The 13154-nt window shown below is 52.8% G+C and overlaps 2 non-coding genes across 2 annotated transcripts; both read left to right on the top strand.

Annotated features, from left to right (window-relative positions):
* Window positions 1-1198: 1198 nt before the first annotated feature.
* TRNAN-GUU (transfer RNA asparagine (anticodon GUU)) lies at window positions 1199-1272 on the top strand. Its single transcript has one exon. It is a non-coding gene; the product is annotated as a tRNA-Asn (tRNA).
* Window positions 1273-11916: 10644 nt separating this feature from the next.
* TRNAN-GUU (transfer RNA asparagine (anticodon GUU)) lies at window positions 11917-11990 on the top strand. The gene has a single exon. It is a non-coding gene; the product is annotated as a tRNA-Asn (tRNA).
* The last annotated feature ends 1164 nt before the right edge of the window (window positions 11991-13154 follow it).

Genomic DNA, 13154 nt, shown 5'->3' with positions numbered 1-13154 from the left:
GGTGGTGAGAGTGGAGCAGGACTGTCTCCGTGGCGCAATTGGCTAGCGCGATTGGCTGTTAACCGAAAGGTTGGAGTTTCGAAACCTCCCGGGAGTGGTGTGTTGCTTTTTTCTTTGCACTGATAGCTTTGAAGATATGTTCTGATGGTGGTGAGAGTGGAGCATGACTGTCTTCGTGGCGAAAAGGGCTAGCGCGATCGGCTGTTAACCGAAAGGTTGGAGTTTCGAGCCCTCCCGGGAGTGGTGTGTTGCTTTTTTCTTTGCACTGATAGCTTTGAAGATATGTTCTGATGGTGGTGAGAGTGGAGCAGGACTGTCTCCGTGGCGCAATTGGCTTGCGCAATCGGCTGTTAACCGAAAGGTTGGAGGTTCGAGCCCTCCCGGGAGTGGTGTGTTGCTTTTTTCTTTGCACTGATAGCTTTGAAGATATGTTCTGATGGTGGTGAGAGTGGAGCAGGACTGTCTCCGTGGCGCAATTGGCTTGCGCAATTGGCTGTTAACCGAAAGGTTGGAGGTTCGAGCCCTCCCAGGAGTGGTGTGTTGCTTTTTTCTTTGTGGTAATAGCTTTGAAGATATGTTCTGATGGTGGTGAGAGTGGAGCACGACTGTCTCCATGGCGCAATTGACTAGCGCGATAGGCTGTTAACCGAAAGGTTGGAGTTTCGAGCCCACCCGATGGTAGTGCGGCGCTTTTTTTTCTTTGTGGTGATAGCTTTGATGATATGTTCTGATGGTGGTGAGAGTGGAGCAGGACTGTCTCCGTGGCGCAATTGGCTAGCGCGATTGGCTGTTAACCGAAAGGTTGGAGTTTCGAAACCTCCCGGGAGTGGTGTGTTGCTTTTTTCTTTGCACTGAGAGTTTTGAAGATATGTTCTGATGGTGGTGAGAGTGGAGCATGACTGTCTTCGTGGCGCAATTGGCTTGCGCGATCGGCTGTTAACCGAAAGGTTGGAGGTTCGAGCACAACCCGGTGGTGGTGCGGCGCTTTTTTTTCTTTGCACTGATAACTTTGAAGATATGTTCTGATAGTGGTGAGAGTGGAGCAGCACTGTCTCCGTGGCGCAATTGGCTTGCGTGATCAGCTGTTAACCGAAAGGTTGGAGTTTCGAGCCCACCCGGTGGTGGTGCGGCGCTTTTTTTTCTTTGGGCTGATAGCTCTGAAGAAATGTTCTGACGGTGGTGAGAGTGGAGCAGGACTGTCTCCGTGGCGCAATTGGCTAGCGCGATCGGCTGTTAACCGAAAGGTTGGAGGTTCGAGCCCTCCCGGTGGCGGTGCGGCGCTTTTGCTTTCTTTGGGGCGATAGCTCTGAAGAAATGGTCTGACGGTGGTGAGAGTGGAGCACGACTGTCTCTGGCGCAATTGGCTAGCGCGATCGGCTGTTAACCGAAAGGTTGGAGTTTCGAGCCCTCCCGGGAGTGGTGTGTTGCTTTTTTCTTTGCACTGATAGCTTTGAAGATATGTTTTGATGGTGGTGAGAGTGGAGCAGGACTGTCTCCGTGGCGCAATTGGCTTGCGCGATCGGCTGTTAACCGAAAGGTTGGAGTTTCGAGCCCTCCCGGGAGTGGTGTGTTGCTTTTTTCTTTGTGGTAATAGCTTTTAAGATATGTACTGATGGTGGTGAGAATGGAGCAGGACTGTCTCCATGGCGCAATTGGCTAGCGCGATCGGCTGTTAACCGAAAGGTTGGAGTTTCGAGCCCACCCGGTGGTGGTGCGGCGCTTTTATTTCTTTGGGCTGATAGCTTTGAAGATATGTTCTGATGGTGGTGAGAGCGGAGCAAGACTGTCTCCGTGGCGCAAAGGGCTAGCGCGATCGGCTGTTAACCGAAAGGTTCGAGTTTCGAGCCCTCCCGGGAGTGGTGTGTTGCTTTTTTCTTTGCGCTGATAGCTTTGAAGATATGTTCTGATGGTGGTGAAAGTGGAGCAGGACTGTCTCCGTGGCGCAATGGGCTAGCGCGATCGGCTGTTAACCGAAAGGTTGGAGTTTCGAGCCCTCCCGGTGGTGGTTCGGCGCTTTTTTTCTTTGGGGTGATAGCTCTGAATAAATGTTTTGACGGTGGTGAGAGTGGAGCAGGACTGTCTTCGTGGCGCAATTGGCTTACGCGATCGGCTGTTAACCGAAAGGTTGGAGGTTCGAGCCCTCCCGGGAGTGGTGTGTTGCTTTTTTCTTTGCACTGATAGCTCTGAAGAAATGGTCTGACGGTGGTAGAGTGGAGCACGACTGTCCCCGTGGCGAAATGGGCTAACGCAATCGGCTGTTAACCGAAAGGTTGGAGTTTCGAGCCCTCCCGGGAGTGGTGTGTTGCTTTTTTCTTTGCACTGATAGCTTTGAAGATATGTTCTGATGGTGGTGAGAGTGGAGCAGGACTGTCTCCGTGGCGCAATTGGCTTGCGCGATCGGCTGTTAACCGAAAGGTTGGAGGTTCGAGCCCTCCCAGGAGTGGTGTGTTGCTTTTTTCTTTGTGGTAATAGCTTTGAAGATATGTTCTGATGGTGGTGAGAGTGGAGCACGACTGTCTCCATGGCGCAATTGGCTAGCGCGATCGGCTGTTAACCAAAGGTTGGAGGTTCGAGCCCACCCGGTGGCGGTGCGGCGCTTTTTCTTTCTTTGGGGCGATAGCTCTGAAGAAATGGTCTGACGGTGGTGAGAGTAGAGCACGACTGTCTCTGTGGCGCAATTGGCTAGCGCGATCGGCTGTTAACCGAAAAGTTGGAGGTTCGAGCCCACCCGGTGGTGGTGCGGCGCTTTTTTTCTTTGGGCTGATAGCTCTGAAGAAATGTTCTGACGGTGGTGAGAGTGGAGCAGGACTGTCCCCGTGGCGCCATTGGCTAGCGCGATCGGCTGTTAACCAAAAAGTTTGAGGTTCGAGCCCTCCCGGTTGGGGTGTGTTGCTTTTTTCTTTCCGCTGATAGCTTTGAAGATATTTTCTGATGGTGGTGAGCGTGGAGCACGATTGTCTCCGTTGCGCAATGGGCTAGCGCGATTGGCCGTTAACCGAAAGGTTGGAGGTTCGAGCCCACCTTGTGGTGGTGCTGCGCTTTTTTTCTTTGGATGATAGCTTGAAAGATATGTTCTAATGGTGGTGAGAGTGGAGCAGGACTGTCCCCGTGGCGCCATTGGCTAGCGCGATCGGCTGTTAACCGAAAAGTTGGAGGTTCGAGCCCTCCCGGGAGTGGTGTGTTGCTTTTTTCTTTGTGCTGATAGCTTTGAAGATATGTTCCGATGGTGGTAAGAGTGGAGCGCGACTGTCTCCGTGGCGCAATTGGCTAGTGCGATCGGCTGTTAACCGAAAGGTTGTAGGTTCGAGCGCACCCGGTGGTGGTGCGGCGCTTTTTTTTCTTTGGGCTGATAGCTTTGAAGATATGTTCTGATGGAGGTGAGAAGAGAGCAAGTTTGTCTCCGTGGCGCAATGGGCTAGCCCGATCGGCTGTTAACCGAAAGGTTGGAGTTTCGAGCCCGCCCGGTAGTGATGTGTTGCTTTTTTCTTTGCGCTGATAGCTTTGAATATATGTTCTGATGGTGGTGAGAGCGGAGCAAGACTGTCTCCGTGGCGCAAAGGACTAACGCGATCGGCTGTTAACCGAAAGGTTCGAGTTTCGAGCCCTCCCGGGAGTGGTGTGTTGCTTTTTTCTTTGAGCTAATAGCTTTGAAGATATGTTCTGACGGTGGTGAGAGTGGAGCAGGACTGTCTCCGTGGCGCAATTGGCTAGCGCGATCGGCTGTTAACCGAACGTTTAGAGGTTCGAGCCCACCCGGTGGTGGTGCGGTGCTTTTTTTTCTTTGTGCTGATAGCTTTGAAGATATGTTCTGATGGTGGTGAGAGCGAAGCAAGACTGTCTCCGTGGCGCAAAGGGCTAGCGCGATGGGCTGTTAACCGGAAGGTTCGAGTTTCGAGACCTCCCGGGAGTGGTGTGTTGCTTTTTTCTTTGCGCTGATAGCTTTGAACATATGTTCTGATGGTGGTGAGAGTGGAGCAGGACTGTCCCCGTGGCGCCATTGGCTAGCGCGATCGGCTGTTAACCAAAAAGTTGGAGGTTGGAGCCCTCCCGGGTGGGGTGTGTTGCTTTTTTCTTTGCGCTGATAGCTTTGAAGATATTTTCTGATGGTGGTGAGCGTGGAGCACGATTGTCTCCGTTGCGCAATTGGCTAGCGCGATCGGCCGTTAACCGAAAGGTTGGAGGTTCGAGCCCACCTGGTGGTGGTGCGGCGCTTTTTTTTCTTTGGGCTGATAGCTTGAAATATATGTTCTAATGGTGGTGAGAGTGGAGCAGGACTGTCTCCGTGGCGCAATTGGCCAGCGCGATCGGCTGTTAACCAAAAAGTTGGAGGTTCGAGCCCTTCCGGGAGTGGTGTGTTGCTTTTTTCTTTGTGCTGATAGCTTTGAAGATATGTTCCGATGGTGGTAAGAGTGGAGCGCGACTGTCGCCGTGGCGCAATTGGCTAGTGCGATCGGCTGTTAACCGAAAGGTTGGAGGTTCGAGCCCACCCGGTGGTGGTGCGGCGCTTTTTTTTCTTTGGGCTGATAGCTTTGAAGATATGTTCTGATGGTGGTGAGAGTGGAGCAGGACTGTCTCCGTGGCGCAATTGGCTAGCGCGATTGGCTGTTAAGCGAAAGTTTGGAGGTTCGAGCCCACCCGTTGGTGGTGCGGCGCTTTTTTTTCTTTGTTCTGATAGCTTTGAAGATATGTTCTGATGGTGGTGAGAGTGGAGCAAGACTGTCCCCGTGGCGCAATGGGCTACCGCGATCGGCTGTTAACCGAAAGGTTGGAGTTTCAAGCCCTCCCGGGTGTGGTGTGTTGCTTTTTTCTTTGCGCTGATAGCTTTGAAGATATGTTCTGATGGTTGTGAGAGTGAAGCAAGACTGTCTCCGTGCGCAATGGGCTAGCGCGATCGGCTGTTAACCGAAAAGTTGGAGTTTCGAGCCCTCCCGGTGGTGGTGCGGCGCTTTTTTTTCTTTGGGGTGATAGCTCTGAATAAATGTTTTGACGGTGGTGAGAGTCGAGCAGGACTGTCTCCGTGGAGAAATTGGCTTGCGCAATCGGCTGTTAACCGAAAGGTTGGAGGTTCGAGCCCACCCGGTGGTGGTGCGGCGCTTTTTTTTCTTTGCACTGATAGCTTTGAAGATATGTTCTGATGGTGGTGAGAGTGGAGCAAGACTGTCCCCGTGGCGCAATGGGCTACCGCGATCGGCTGTTAACCGAAAGGTTGGAGTTTCAAGCCCTCCCGGTGGTGGTGCGGCGCTTTTTTTTCTTTGGGCTGATAGCTTTGAAGATATGTTCTGATGGTGGTGAGAGCGGAGCAAGACTGTCTCCGTGGCGCAAAGGGCTAGCGCGATCGGCTGTTAACCGAAAGGTTCGAGTTTCGAGCCCTCCCGGGAGTGGTGTGTTGCTTTTTTCTTTGCGCTGATAGCTTTGAAGATATGTTCTGATGGTGGTGAAAGTGGAGCAGGACTGTCTCCGTGGCGCAATGGGCTAGCGCGATCGGCTGTTAACTGAAAGGTTGGAGTTTCGAGCCCTCCCGGTGGCGGTGCGGCGATTTTTTTCTTTGGGGTGATAGCTCTGAATAAATGTTTTGACGGTGGTGAGAGTGGAGCAGGACTGTCTTCGTGGCGCAATTGGCTTACGCGATCGGCTGTTAACCGAAAGGTTGGAGGTTCGAGCCCTCCCGGGAGTGGTGTGTTGCTTTTTTCTTTGCACTGATAGCTCTGAAGAAATGGTCTGACGGTGGTAGAGTGGAGCACGACTGTCCCCGTGGCGAAATGGGCTAACGCAATCGGCTGTTAACCGAAAGGTTGGAGTTTCGAGCCCTCCCGGGAGTGGTGTGTTGCTTTTTTCTTTGCACTGATAGCTTTGAAGATATGTTCTGATGGTGGTGAGAGTGGAGCAGGACTGTCTCCGTGGCGCAATTGGCTTGCGCGATCGGCTGTTAACCGAAAGGTTGGAGGTTCGAGCCCTCCCAGGAGTGGTGTGTTGCTTTTTTCTTTGTGGTAATAGCTTTGAAGATATGTTCTGATGGTGGTGAGAGTGGAGCACGACTGTCTCCATGGCGCAATTGGCTAGCGCGATCGGCTGTTAACCAAAGGTTGGAGGTTCGAGCCCACCCGGTGGCGGTGCGGCGCTTTTTCTTTCTTTGGGGCGATAGCTCTGAAGAAATGGTCTGACGGTGGTGAGAGTGGAGCACGACTGTCTCTTTGGCGCAATTGGCTAGCGCGATCGGCTGTTAACCGAAAGGTTGGAGGTTCGAGCCCACCCGGTGGTGGTGCGGCGCTTTTTTTCTTTGGGCTGATAGCTCTGAAGAAATGTTCTGACGGTGGTGAGAGTGGAGCAGGACTGTCCCCGTGGGGCCATTGGCTAGCGCGATCGGCTGTTAACCAAAATTTTGAGGTTCGAGCCCTCCCGGTTGGGGTGTGTTGCTTTTTTCTTTCCGCTGATAGCTTTGAAGATATTTTCTGATGGTGGTGAGCGTGGAGCACGATTGTCTCCGTTGCGCAATGGGCTAGCGCGATTGGCCGTTAACCGAAAGGTTGGAGGTTCGAGCCCACCTTGTGGTGGTGCTGCGCTTTTTTTCTTTGGATGATAGCTTGAAAGATATGTTCTAATGGTGGTGACAGTGGAGCAGGACTGTCTCCGTGGCGCAATTGGCCAGCGCGATCGGCTGTTAACCGAAAAGTTGGAGGTTCGAGCCATCCCGGGAGTGGTGTGTTGCTTTTTTCTTTGTGCTGATAGCTTTGAAGATATGTTCCGATGGTGGTAAGAGTGGAGCGCGACTGTCTCCGTGGCGCAATTGGCTAGTGCGATCGGCTGTTAACCGAAAGGTTGTAGGTTCGAGCGCACCCGGTGGTGGTGCGGCGCTTTTTTTTCTTTGGGCTGATAGCTTTGAAGATATGTTCTGATGGAGGTGAGAAGAGAGCAAGTTTGTCTCCGTGGCGCAATGGGCTAGCCCGATCGGCTGTTAACCGAAAGGTTGGAGTTTCGAGCCCGCCCGGGAGTGATGTGTTGCTTTTTTCTTTGCGCTGATAGCTTTGAATATATGTTCTGATGGTGGTGAGAGCGGAGCAAGACTGTCTCCGTGGCGCAAAGGACTAACGCGATCGGCTGTTAACCGAAAGGTTCGAGTTTCGAGCCCTCCCGGGAGTGGTGTGTTGCTTTTTTCTTTGAGCTAATAGCTTTGAAGATATGTTCTGATGGTGGTGAGAGTGGAGCAGGACTGTCTCCGTGGCGCAATTGGCTAGCGCGATCGGCTGTTAACCGAACGTTTGGAGGTTCGAGCCCACCCGGTGGTGGTGCGGTGCTTTTTTTTCTTTGTGCTGATAGCTTTGAAGATATGTTCTGATGGTGGTGAGAGTGAAGCAAGACTGTCTCCGTGGCGCAATGGGCTAGCGCAATCGGCTGTTAACCGAAAGGTTGGAGTTTCGAGCCCTCCCGGTGGTGGTGCGGCGCTTTTTTTTCTTTGGGGTGATAGCTCTGAATAAATGTTTTGACGGTGGTGAGAGTGGAGCAGGACTGTCTCCGTGGCGAAATCGGCTTGCGCGATCGGCTGTTAACCGAAAGGTTGGAGGTTCGAGCCCACCCGGTGGTGTTGCGGCGCTTTTTTTTCTTTGCACTGATAGCTTTGAAGATATATTCTGATGGTGGTGAGAAGGGAGCAAGACTGTCTCCGTGGCACAATGGGCTAGCGCGATCGGCTGTTAACCGAAAGGTTGGAGTTTCGAGCCCTCCCGGGAGTGGTGTGTTGCTTTTTTCTTTGTGGTAATAGCTTTCAAGTTATGTTCTGATGGTGGTGAGAGTGGAGCAGGACTGTCTCCATGGCGCAATTGGCTAGCGCGATCGGCTGTTAACCGAAAGGTTGGAGTTTCGAGCCCACCCGGTGGCGGTGCGGCGCTTTTTCTTTCTTTGGGGCGATAGCTCTGAAGAAATGGTCTGACGGTGGTGGGAGTGGAGCACGACTGTCTCTGTGGCGCAATTGGCTAGCGCGATCGGCTGTTAACCGAAAGGTTCGAGTTTCGAGCCCTCCCGGGAGTGGTGTGTTGCTTTTTTCTTTGAGCTAATAGCTTTGAAGATATGTTCTGATGGTGGTGAGAGTGGAGCAGGACTGTCTCCGTGGCGCAATTGGCTAGCGCGATCGGCTGTTAACCGAACGTTTAGAGGTTCGAGCCCACCCGGTGGTGGTGCGGTGCTTTTTTTTCTTTGTGCTGATAGCTTTGAAGATATGTTCTGATGGTGGTGAGAGTGAAGCAAGACTGTCTCCGTGGCGCAATGGGCTAGCGCAATCGGCTGTTAACCGAAAGGTTGGAGTTTCGAGCCCTCCCGGTGGTGGTGCGGCGCTTTTTTTTCTTTGGGGTGATAGCTCTGAATAAATGTTTTGACGGTGGTGAGAGTGGAGCAGGACTGTCTCCGTGGCGAAATCGGCTTGCGCGATCGGCTGTTAACCGAAAGGTTGGAGGTTCGAGCCCACCCGGTGGTGTTGCGGCGCTTTTTTTTCTTTGCACTGATAGCTTTGAAGATATATTCTGATGGTGGTGAGAAGGGAGCAAGACTGTCTCCGTGGCACAATGGGCTAGCGCGATCGGCTGTTAACCGAAAGGTTGGAGTTTCGAGCCCTCCCGGGAGTGGTGTGTTGCTTTTTTCTTTGTGGTAATAGCTTTCAAGTTATGTTCTGATGGTGGTGAGAGTGGAGCAGGACTGTCTCCATGGCGCAATTGGCTAGCGCGATCGGCTGTTAACCGAAAGGTTGGAGTTTCGAGCCCACCCGGTGGCGGTGCGGCGCTTTTTCTTTCTTTGGGGCGATAGCTCTGAAGAAATGGTCTGACGGTGGTGGGAGTGGAGCACGACTGTCTCTGTGGCGCAATTGGCTAGCGCGATCGGCTGTTAACCGAAAGGTTGGTGGTTCGAGCCCACCCGGTGGTGGTGCGGCGCTTTTTTTCTTTGGGCTCATAGCTCTGAAGAAATGTTCTGACGGTGGTGAGAGTGGAGCAGGACTGTCTCCGTGGCGCAATTGGCTAGCGCGATTGGCTGTTAACCGAAAGTTTGGAGGTTCGAGCCCACCCGTTGGTGGTGCGGCGCTTTTTTTCTTTGTTCTGATAGCTTTGAAGATATGTTCTGATGGTGGTGAGAGTGGAGCAAGACTGTCCCCGTGGCGCAATGGGCTACCGCGATCGGCTGTTAACCGAAAGGTTGGAGTTTCAAGCCCTCCCGGGAGTGGTGTGTTGCTTTTTTCTTTGCGCTGATAGCTTTGAAGATATGTTCTGATGGTGGTGAGAGTGAAGCAAGACTGTCTCCGTGCGCATTGGGCTAGCGCGATCGGCTGTTAACCGAAAAGTTGGAGTTTCGAGCCCTCCCGGTGGTGGTGCGGCGCTTTTTTTTCTTTGGGGTGATAGCTCTGAATAAATGTTTTGACGGTGGTGAGAGTCGAGCAGGACTGTCTCCGTGGAGAAATTGGCTTGCGCAATCGGCTGTTAACCGAAAGGTTGGAGGTTCGAGCCCACCCGGTGGTGGTGCGGCGCTTTTTTTTCTTTGCACTGATAGCTTTGAAGATGTGTTCTGATGGTGGTGAGAGTGGAGCAAGACTGTCCCCGTGGCGCAATGGGCTACCGCGATCGGCTGTTAACCGAAAGGTTGGAGTTTCAAGCCCTCCCGGGAGTGGTGTGTTGCTTTTATCTTTGCACTGATAGCTTTGAAGATATGTTCTGATGGTGGTGAGAGTGGAGCAGGACTGTCTCCGTGGCGCAATTGGCTTGCGCGATCGGCTGTTAACCGAAAGGTTGGAGGTTCGAGCCCTCCCAGGAGTGGTGTGTTGCTTTTTTCTTTGTGGTAATAGCTTTGAAGATATGTTCTGATGGTGGTGAGAGTGGAGCACGACTGTCTCCATGGCGCAATTGGCTAGCGCGATCGGCTGTTAACCAAAGGTTGGAGGTTCGAGCCCACTCGGTTGCGGTGCGGCGCTTTTTCTTTCTTTGGGGCGATAGCTCTGAAGAAATGGTCTGACGGTGGTGAGAGTGGAGCACGACTGTCTCTGTGGCGCAATTGGCTAGCGCGATCGGCTGTTAACCGAAAGGTTGGAGGTTCGAGCCCACCCGGTGGTGGTGCGGCGCTTTTTTTCTTTGGGCTGATAGCTCTGAAGAAATGTTCTGACGGTGGTGAGAGTGGAGCAGGACTGTCCCCGTGGCGCCATTGGCTAGCGCGATCGGCTGTTAACCAAAAAGTTTGAGGTTCGAGCCCTCCCGGTTGGGGTGTGTTGCTTTTTTCTTTCCGCTGATAGCTTTGAAGATATTTTCTGATGGTGGTGAGCGTGGAGCACGATTGTCTCCGTTGCGCAATGGGCTAGCGCGATTGGCCGTTAACCGAAAGGTTGGAGGTTCGAGCCCACCTTGTGGTGGTGCTGCGCTTTTTTTCTTTGGATGATAGCTTGAAAGATATGTTCTAATGGTGGTGACAGTGGAGCAGGACTGTCTCCGTGGCGCAATTGGCCAGCGCGATCGGCTGTTAACCGAAAAGTTGGAGGTTCGAGCCCTCCCGGGAGTGGTGTGTTGCTTTTTTCTTTGTGCTGATAGCTTTGAAGATATGTTCCGATGGTGGTAAGAGTGGAGCGCGACTGTCTCCGTGGCGCAATTGGCTAGTGCGATCGGCTGTTAACCGAAAGGTTGTAGGTTCGAGCGCACCCGGTGGTGGTGCGGCGCTTTTTTTTCTTTGGGCTGATAGCTTTGAAGATATGTTCTGATGGAGGTGAGAAGAGAGCAAGTTTGTCTCCGTGGCGCAATGGGCTAGCCCGATCGGCTGTTAACCGAAAGGTTGGAGTTTCGAGCCCGCCCGGGAGTGATGTGTTGCTTTTTTCTTTGCGCTGATAGCTTTGAATATATGTTCTGATGGTGGTGAGAGCGGAGCAAGACTGTCTCCGTGGCGCAAAGGACTAACGCGATCGGCTGTTAACCGAAAGGTTCGAGTTTCGAGCCCTCCCGGGAGTGGTGTGTTGCTTTTTTCTTTGAGCTAATAGCTTTGAAGATATGTTCTGATGGTGGTGAGAGTGGAGCAGGACTGTCTCCGTGGCGCAATTGGCTAGCGCGATCGGCTGTTAACCGAACGTTTAGAGGTTCGAGCCCACCCGGTGGTGGTGCGGTGCTTTTTTTTCTTTGTGCTGATAGCTTTGAAGATATGTTCTGATGGTGGTGAGAGTGAAGCAAGACTGTCTCCGTGGCGCAATGGGCTAGCGCGATCGGCTGTTAACCGAAAGGTTGGAGTTTCGAGCCCTCCCGGTGGTGGTGTGGCGCTTTTTTTTCTTTGGGGTGATAGCTCTGAATAAATGTTTTGACGGTGGTGAGAGTGGAGCAGGACTGTCTCCGTGGCGAAATCGGCTTGCGCGATCGGCTGTTAACCGAAAGGTTGAAGGTTCGAGCCCACCCGGTGGTGGTGCGGCGCTTTTTTTTCTTTGCACTGATAGCTTTGAAGATATATTCTGATGGTGGTGAGAAGGGAGCAAGACTGTCTCCGTGGCGCAATGGGCTAGCGCGATCGGCTGTTAACCGAAAGGTTGGAGTTTCGAGCCCTCCCGGGAGTGGTGTGTTGCTTTTTTCTTTGGATGATAGCTTGAAAGATATGTTCTAATGGTGGTGACAGTGGAGCAGGACTGTCTCCGTGGCGCAATTGGCCAGCGCGATCGGCTGTTAACCGAAAGGTTGGAGTTTCGAGCCCTCCCGGGAGTGGTGTGTTGCTTTTTTCTTTGTGGTAATAGCTTTCAAGTTATGTTCTGATGGTGGTGAGAGTGGAGCAGGACTGTCTCCATGGCGCAATTGGCTAGCGCGATCGGCTGTTAACCGAAAGGTTGGAGTTTCGAGCCCACCCGGTGGTGGTGCGGCGCTTTTTTTTCTTTGGGCTGATAGCTCTGAAGAAATGTTCTGACGGTGGTGAGAGTGGAGCAGGACTGTCTCCGTGGCGCAATTGGCTAGCGCGATCGGCTGTTAACCGAAAGGTTGGAGGTTCGAGCCCTCCCGGTGGCGGTGCGGCGCTTTTTCTTTCTTTGGGCTCATAGCTTGGAAGAAATGTTCTGACGGTGGTGAGAGTGGAGCAGGACTGTCCCCGTGGCGCCATTGGCTAGCGCGATCGGCTGTTAACCGAAAAGTTGGAGTTTCGAGCCCTCCCGGTGGTGGTGCGGCGCTTTTTTTTCTTTGGGGTGATAGCTCTGAATAAATGTTTTGACGGTGGTGAGAGCGGAGCAGGACTGTCTCCGTGGCGCAATTGGCTTGCGCAATCGGCTGTTAACCGAAAGGTTGGAGGTTCGAGCCCACACGGTGGTGGTGCGGCGCTTTTTTTTGCACTGATAGCTTTGAAGATATGTTCTGATGGTGGTGAGAGTGGAGCAAGACTGTCCCCGTGGCGCAATGGGTTACCGCGATCGGCTGTTAACCGAAAGGTTGGAGTTTCAAGCCCTCCCGGGAGTGGTGTGTTGCTTTTTTCTTTGCGCTGATAGCTTTGAAGATATGTTCTGATGGTGGTGAGAGTGGAGCAGGACTGTCTCCGTGGCGCAATTGGCTTGCGCGATCGGCTGTTAACCGAAAGGTTGGAGTTTCGAGCCCTCCCGGGAGTGGTGTGTTGCTGTTTTTCTTTGTGGTAATAGCTTTTAAGATATGTACTGATGGTGGTGAGAGTGGAGCAGGACTGTCTCCGTGGCGCAATTGGCTAGCGCGATCGGCTGTTAACCGAAAGGTTGGAGTTTCGAGCCCACCCGGTGGTGGTGCGGCGCTTTTTTTTCTTTGGGCTGATAGCTTTGAAGATATGTTCTGATGGTGGTGAGAGCGGAGCAAGACTGTCTCCGTGGCGCAAAGGGCTAGCGCGATCGGCTGTTAACCGAAAGGTTCGAGTTTCGAGCCCTCCCGGGAGTGGTGTGTTGCTTTTTTCTTTGCGCTGATAGCTTTGAAGATATGTTCTGATGGTGGTGAGAGTGGAGCAGGACTGTCTCCGTGGCGCAATGGGCTAGCGCGATCGGCTGTTAACCGAAAGGTTGGAGTTTCGAGCCCTCCCGGTGGTGGTGCGGCGCTTTTTTTCTTTGGGGTGATAGCTCTGAATAAATGTTTTGACGGTGGTGAGAGTGGAGCAGGACTGTCTTCGTGGCGCAATTGGCTTACGCGATCGGCTGTTAACCGAAAGGTTGGAGGTTCGAGCCC

This window comes from Rhipicephalus microplus, chromosome 4 (assembly GCF_043290135.1).
Source record: "Rhipicephalus microplus isolate Deutch F79 chromosome 4, USDA_Rmic, whole genome shotgun sequence".
Classification (NCBI taxonomy): Eukaryota; Metazoa; Arthropoda; class Arachnida; order Ixodida; family Ixodidae; genus Rhipicephalus; species Rhipicephalus microplus.
Note: the sequence above shows the minus strand (reverse complement) of the source record. Positions and strands in the feature narration are given on the sequence as shown.